The sequence below is a fragment of the Apteryx rowi genome, unplaced genomic scaffold (assembly GCF_003343035.1).
Source record: "Apteryx rowi isolate R43461 unplaced genomic scaffold, aptRow1 scaffold_16, whole genome shotgun sequence".
NCBI classification, from domain to species: domain Eukaryota; kingdom Metazoa; phylum Chordata; class Aves; order Apterygiformes; family Apterygidae; genus Apteryx; species Apteryx rowi.
In genome coordinates, this window is record NW_020447863.1 from 662,967 (window position 1) to 669,029 (window position 6,063).

Consider the following 6,063-nt stretch of genomic DNA (forward strand, 5'->3'; position numbering starts at 1 on the left):
GCCCGGATAAACCGCTGGGTTTTCCCAGGCCCCCCCGGCTGCGAAGGCCGCTCTCCCCAGCAGTCCCCTCTTGCCAAAAAGCATCACCTTGCCAGCTCCCTGCCTCCCGGCGGCTGCCAGGAAAACAAAAAATAGGGCAAGGAGAGAGAAAAAAAAATCCCCAAAGCCAATGAACTTGTTTCCAGCTTTCGCTTCAGAAGAGCCGTCCAGCAACGGGAGAAAAATATTTCTCCTGTAAAAAAAAAAAAAACCAACCCCTCTGCGTGCAGCCTCAGAGCCCGTCGCGCTGCCGAGCCGCCGGGAGCCGCGGGCCGAGCTCTGCGGGCGGAGGACTCCGTAAGTGGGGCGCCTCCGTGAGCGCTGCCCCGGCTTCTTCCGGGGGCTTTCGCTGAGCCCCGGGGCTGGGGAGGGGGCAAGGGCCGGGGGCGATTCGGGTGCGGGAGCGGGAGCGGGAGCTGCCGCCGGGCGCGAGGCTGCGGGTGCTGTCGGCGCCCGGCGCGGTGCCGGTGCCGGCGGATGGCGCACGGTGCCGGTGCCGGCGGCGCCCCGGGGCGCACAAAGCCCCTTTGAGGCGGGCGCAGAGCGGTCCCTCGCGCCTCCTCTTCGGCCTCGTGCCTCGGCCCTGGGGCACCTGCGCCCCGACGCCCCGGTGAGGGCCGGCACTGGGAGATGGCACGTGGCCGGGGTGCGGGTGCAGCCCGCCGAGCCGCAGGGGCCGCGCGGGGGCCCGGGGCAGCTCCGAGCTCCTTTCGGGGCCTGGGGTGGCTCCAGGAGCCCTCGGCTGGGCCCCAAAGCTGGCTGAGGTGCAGCTGCCGCGGGGCTCAGGCGCCCCCGGGGGACGGAGCTGCCCCGCGCCTCGAGTGCCGGTGGCCCCCGGGGGGACATGGAGGGACCCCGTGTCACAGCCGCATCTGGGCCCCCCGGTGACGATGACACCCCACGAAGGCACCTGGGTGGGACCCATGGGAGACCCAGTGGGACCTGATGGGACCTACTGGGACCTAGTGGGACCCATCAGGACCTCGTGGGACCCGGTGTGACCTGGTGGGACCCATCTGGACCTGGTGGAAACTGGTGGAACCTGAAAGGACCTGATAGGACCTGCTGTGACCCAGTGTGACCCAATGGGACCTGGTGGGACCCATTGGGATCTGGTGGGACCTGCTAGGAGCCAGTAAGACCTGGTGGGACCCAGTGGGAACTCATGGGACCTGGTAGGACCCATCGGGACCTGGGGGACCTAGTAGGATCTGGTGGGACCCGATAGGAGCTGGTAGGACCTGGTGTGACCTGGCAGGACCTGGTGTGACCTGGTGTGACCCGGTGTGACTCACTGGGACTTGGGGGGACCTGGGGGGACCTGATGGGACCCGGTGGGAGCTGGTGGGACCTGGTAGGACCCAGCGGGACCCGGTGGGACCCCAGCTCGCCACCCGCCCTGCCGTAAGGCCGGCTCCCGGCGCACAATACCGCAGCCGCGCTCCTGAGCCGGGAGCCGAAGGCCCTTTCCCAGCGCCGAGCGCCTTTGTCTCGCCTTTGTGATGGAAAGAGTCGCTCCTAAATCAATGCCATGACACCGTTATTGTCTCCTCGCTAGGAGTTTTTAAACTTTTCCCCCCCGAGGTCAGGAATGCGGCCGGTTTCTATTGGGACGGAGGAGCACGGGTGGGTGGGGGGGCCGCGGGGTCACGCCGGCTCGGCGGGTCAGCCGAAAAACAAAACCTTTTGAAATACCTACTCTCCATCACTGCCAACATTGTCCCCTGCCAGCGGGGGCCTGGCACGGCCCTTCAGTGCCTGCGGCCGGGCCGCCGGCCACCGCAGCGGTCAGCAGCTGGGGACGCACAGAGGGACATTGTGCCGGCGGCAGCTTTGTTTGCCGCCCAGCTGCCCGGGCTCGGCCGGCACCCACCGACGGCCGCGCGCCTGCGTGGGTGCGTGGGTGCGCGGGTGCGTGGGTGCGCGGGTGCGTGGGTGCGCGGGTGCGCGGGTGCGTGGGCTGGTGAGACCCCTCGGCCCCAAATTCCCTCTCGGTTCCTCAGTTTCCCCTTGCCGGAGGCCAGGCGGCGGTGCTGAGCGCCAGGCGCCCCGCGTCCCCCTGGACACCCGCTCGGGGCAGCGCCGATGCCGGCAGAAGGGGTCCGAACCCGAGGGGAAAAGYGCTATTTTGGGGCTGAGCAGGGGTGCGCAGCCCGGGAGCGAGGGGGCTTCGGCGGGGGGGTGTCGCATGGATAACGGGGGCTTCTCGGCGTGTGTTTGGGGCCGAGGCGGGAACCATGTGCCAGAAATATCCCGAGCGGCACCGCTGGTTTTGCACGGCCTCCGGGAGAGCAAAACACCGGCTCCGGGCGACGGGTTTAGCAGAGGCCTGGAGCGACCCCCGGACGCGGGGCTGCTCCGGCCGCCCGGGCTGCCCACCAGCTGGAGGGTGGCGCAAGCCGCTGCCGTCGGCTCGGATGCTCCCGCGGCGCAGGCAGCCTGCTGCAGGAGGGCTGTTAGGTGCAACGAGCGCGGCGGGTCTCAGGCCGGTGCACAGACGTCGTCGCGCGAGCCGAGCCCGCTGCGGCAGGCGCGTGGTTGCAAGGTGCAGTTTAGACGCGMGAAATAAGTCTGGTGGAAGGTTGTTGGAAGGTTGGAGGACTTGTATCACCCCCCCCCCCAACACCCACACGTACACACTCTGCATTTTTTTTTTCTATGTATGTATTTTTGTTTTCTGCAACTACGTCTGAGCCTTTTAAATCAGAAAAATGTGATGTTTCGGGAACCAAGGGCTTTTCAAAGATTTTGATGAAAAAGCCAGAAATTTTCAAGGAAGGGGTGGAGAAAGGAGGCTGGAAATGGCACGAAAACCCCAGCCCTGGGTCCAAAAGCAACTTTAGTCCTCCAAAAAAAATTGCGCCGACAGGAACTTCAGCCAGTGCCAGTGTCTCCGAGGGGCAGGAGGGGTTTTACCCCCATCTCAGGGGGCTCCGGGGCCCAGCACGGCTCAGCGCCGCTCTGGATCCGCTTGCCACGGTCCCGACGAGTGCTGGGGCCGGGCCCAGCGGATTTGGGGTGCCCAATCCCGCCCCCCCGGCACGTCCTCCTGCAGCCAGGTGGGGAATCGCTGCCGGCTGCTCTTTGCAGCGGGATGCAGAGGGATGCTTGGGCCGGACCAGCTCTCGCTTGGGAGCCTGCTTGGGACCAATCCTGCGCCCGGCGGAGCGGCCGGGCCGCGGGCACCACCTGCCGGTGCCGGCACCGGGCAGGGCTGCGCGGCCCTGGCTCGGCACGGTGCAGAGCATCCCAGGCCTCCCGCGCCGTGCGAGGGGGGGGGGGAGCCTGGTCTGCAAGGAGAGTTTTAATGAAAAATGAAAAAAAAGGAAAAAAAAGATTTTTTTACAGCCTATCTGAATAAGATCAGGACTTTAAAAACGAGCAGGCAAGGCGCTCCGGTGGGAAGGGGCTTCCCCGGCGCGGGCTGCCTTCGGGGGCCGCACGGCATCCGCCGGGGCCAGYGCGTCTCACGTCACTGCCAGCACTGCAGGTGCCACCAAGCCGGCAAGGGCCCTGTCACAGCCCCGGGCGCCACGGCCCTGCTGAGCCTGGCGAGCGGTCACCCCCGGGACCACGCCGCGGGCACGCCGGCAGCTAGCTTCGGGGACTGCCTGGATGGGCGCGCGCTTGCTTAGTTGTGTGGCCAAAGCTCACTTGCGAGGTGTCATTTAAAGCACAGCTGAGCAGTGGCCTGAAGGTGATTTCTTTTAATGTGTGTGAGCTGCGCTGTGAGCCTGAAGGCACCCAGCCCGGTATGTGCATGCGGTGTGCGTGCGTGAGCTGTGCATGCTTGCAGCGTGTGCGCAGGCATGCAGCGTGTGTGCACGCAGGGTGTGCGTGCATGCCGTCTGTGCACGCAGGGTGTGTGCGCACTGGGGGCTGCACGCATGCAGTATGTGTGCACATGGAGTGTGTGTGTGTGTGTGCACCGTGTGTGCACATGGGGTGCGTGTGCACGCTGCGGGCTGCGTGCATGCAGTATGTGTGCATGTGGGGGGGTGTGCATACAGTGTAGGCATGCAGTACGTGTGCACATGGGATGTGTGTGCACACTGTGGGCTGCGTGCATGCAGTATGTGTGCACGGGGGTGTGCATACAGTGTAGGCATGCAGTACGTGTGCACATGGGATGTGTGTGCACACTGCGGGCTGCGTGCATGCAGTACGTGTGCACGGGGGTGTGCGTGCGTGCAGTGTGTGCACGCAGTGTGAGTGCACGTGGGGTGTGTGTGCACGTGGGGTGTGCATGTGTGTGGGTGTGCACGTGGGGTGTGTGTGCAGGGCTGCATGGGGGTGTGCGGGCATGCAGTGTTACATGCACATGGGGTGTATCCGTGCCCATGCACCATCAGCTCCACCCCCCCCTCCGTCTTTGTCAGAAAAAGGGGGAAAATTGTAATTATTCTCTGACGRGAATAACTGTGATTTCAGCTGGGCAAGGCAAGGCATTGGGTCTGTTTTTCTCGTGCCGGCRGCAGCCTGTTTCCGGCGTCCGTGTGCTAGTCAGTTCATCTGTCCGTGCCTCAGTTTCCCCACGGCGGGGTGCAGTAATGCTGCCCCCGGGGCGCAGGTTAGGGCTGCGGTGGGGGGGGGGGGTCGGACCCCTGGGTGTCGGATCCCGGTCGCCCCAGTGCCGCGTCCCAGCAAGGCCGAGCCGGCGGCGGCGGCGGTGGCGCTCGGGGCCAGGAGGTGGCAGCAGCCGGCTGCGCGCGGGCCGGAGGGTTGCCCGGCCTGCAGGGATGGGATGGGATGGGATGGGATGGGATGGGATGGGATGGGATGGGACCCCCCCCCCCCCCGGGCAGCCCTGGCGGAGGTCCCTGCTCTTCTCCCGGCCCCCCCGGCCACCCGGCACCACCGCTGGGTGAGGGGCCCCCGCTGGAGCCGACGGGGTGCCCGGGAGCCCGCTGCAAATCCCGCTGCCGCCGGCCCTGGGAGCATCGTCATTCCCGGGGACGCTGATGGAGGAGGGAGAAGGACCCGTTTCCCCCTTCGCCCCGCTACTTCCCCTCGGGGCACAATTAAGCCCCGCTAACGAAGGAGCCTGTCTGCGGGTGCCTCCGCCCCGGGGTCTCCCCATCCCTGACTGCGGATGGGGAAACTGAGTCCCCGGGAGCGGCGCTGCCGCCCCCCAGCACCCTCACACCTGCGCTAACGAGCCAAGAGGGGAGCAAACGAGGCCCCGCTCCAGCGCCGGCCGTGCYCTGCCTCTCCGTGGGCTGCGAAGGGCGGCCCGGAGCCGCGGGGCTGGGTTTTCCCGTCCCGGGATGGAGCTGCCGGCTTCCTCGGGGCGAGCGGGAAGGAGGGAGGGAGGGAGGGAGGGAAGGCGGCATCCCGGCCCCGGCGTGCCCCAGGCTGCGAGCGGCCGCTTCCCTCTCGCCTTTTCCCTTCCTGCTGCCGGTTCTGCGTCTCCCAGGGGCTGCGGGAAGTTTCCCTCCTGCCCAGCCCTCCCTGACCACTTTGTTTGGTGCCTTTCCAGAGATCGCCGGGAGCCGGGCAAAGACCATGTGTGGGCAGCCGGAGCCGGAGCCGGAGCCAGCGGGATCGGTGCGGAGGTTTGGCCGCGCGCAGCCCCGCGTCTCTCCGGGGATCCGGTGGCACCGCGGCGCGGGGCACGCGGCTCTTTCCCCCAGGATTCACCCTCCCTCCKGCCCGCGCTGGCTCCGGGAGCTGCCGACGCTGTTTACAGATCTGGCGGGTAACCAGCGCTTTGGGCCAGATGTTTCGAAGGCCGCGGGGCTGCCTGGAGCTCGGCCACGTCCCCGGCGGGCCCCCGACGGGCCGGGGGGCTGCGTGCTCCGCCGACCCGCCGCGCCGGGATGCTTGCGGGGCCGCCGGCGGGCAGGGGTGCCGTGAACCCCAGCTGCCCCCCCTGCCCGGCCGGAGAGCGAGTCCCACCCGGACAGAAGGGTAATTGGGGGCGTTTTATATCTTTTTTTCTTCTTTTTTGGGGTAAAAGGTGGGGGCGTGGCGGGCGCAAGCCTGCTGCGGGCTCCGCCGCACCCGGGTCCGCGGCGCCACGGG

At 67.3% G+C, this 6,063-nt stretch overlaps 1 protein-coding gene across 1 annotated transcript in view; it reads left to right on the forward strand.

Annotated features, from left to right (window-relative positions):
• Positions 1 to 5,910: 5,910 nt before the first annotated feature.
• CERCAM (cerebral endothelial cell adhesion molecule) overlaps positions 5,911 to 6,063 on the forward strand; it is an 8,280-nt gene continuing 8,127 nt past the window's right edge. Inside the window, exon 1 of the mRNA XM_026059706.1 lies at positions 5,911 to 5,949. The gene's annotated coding sequence lies outside the window, so the exon portion shown is untranslated. The remainder of the gene's footprint in view (positions 5,950 to 6,063) is intronic.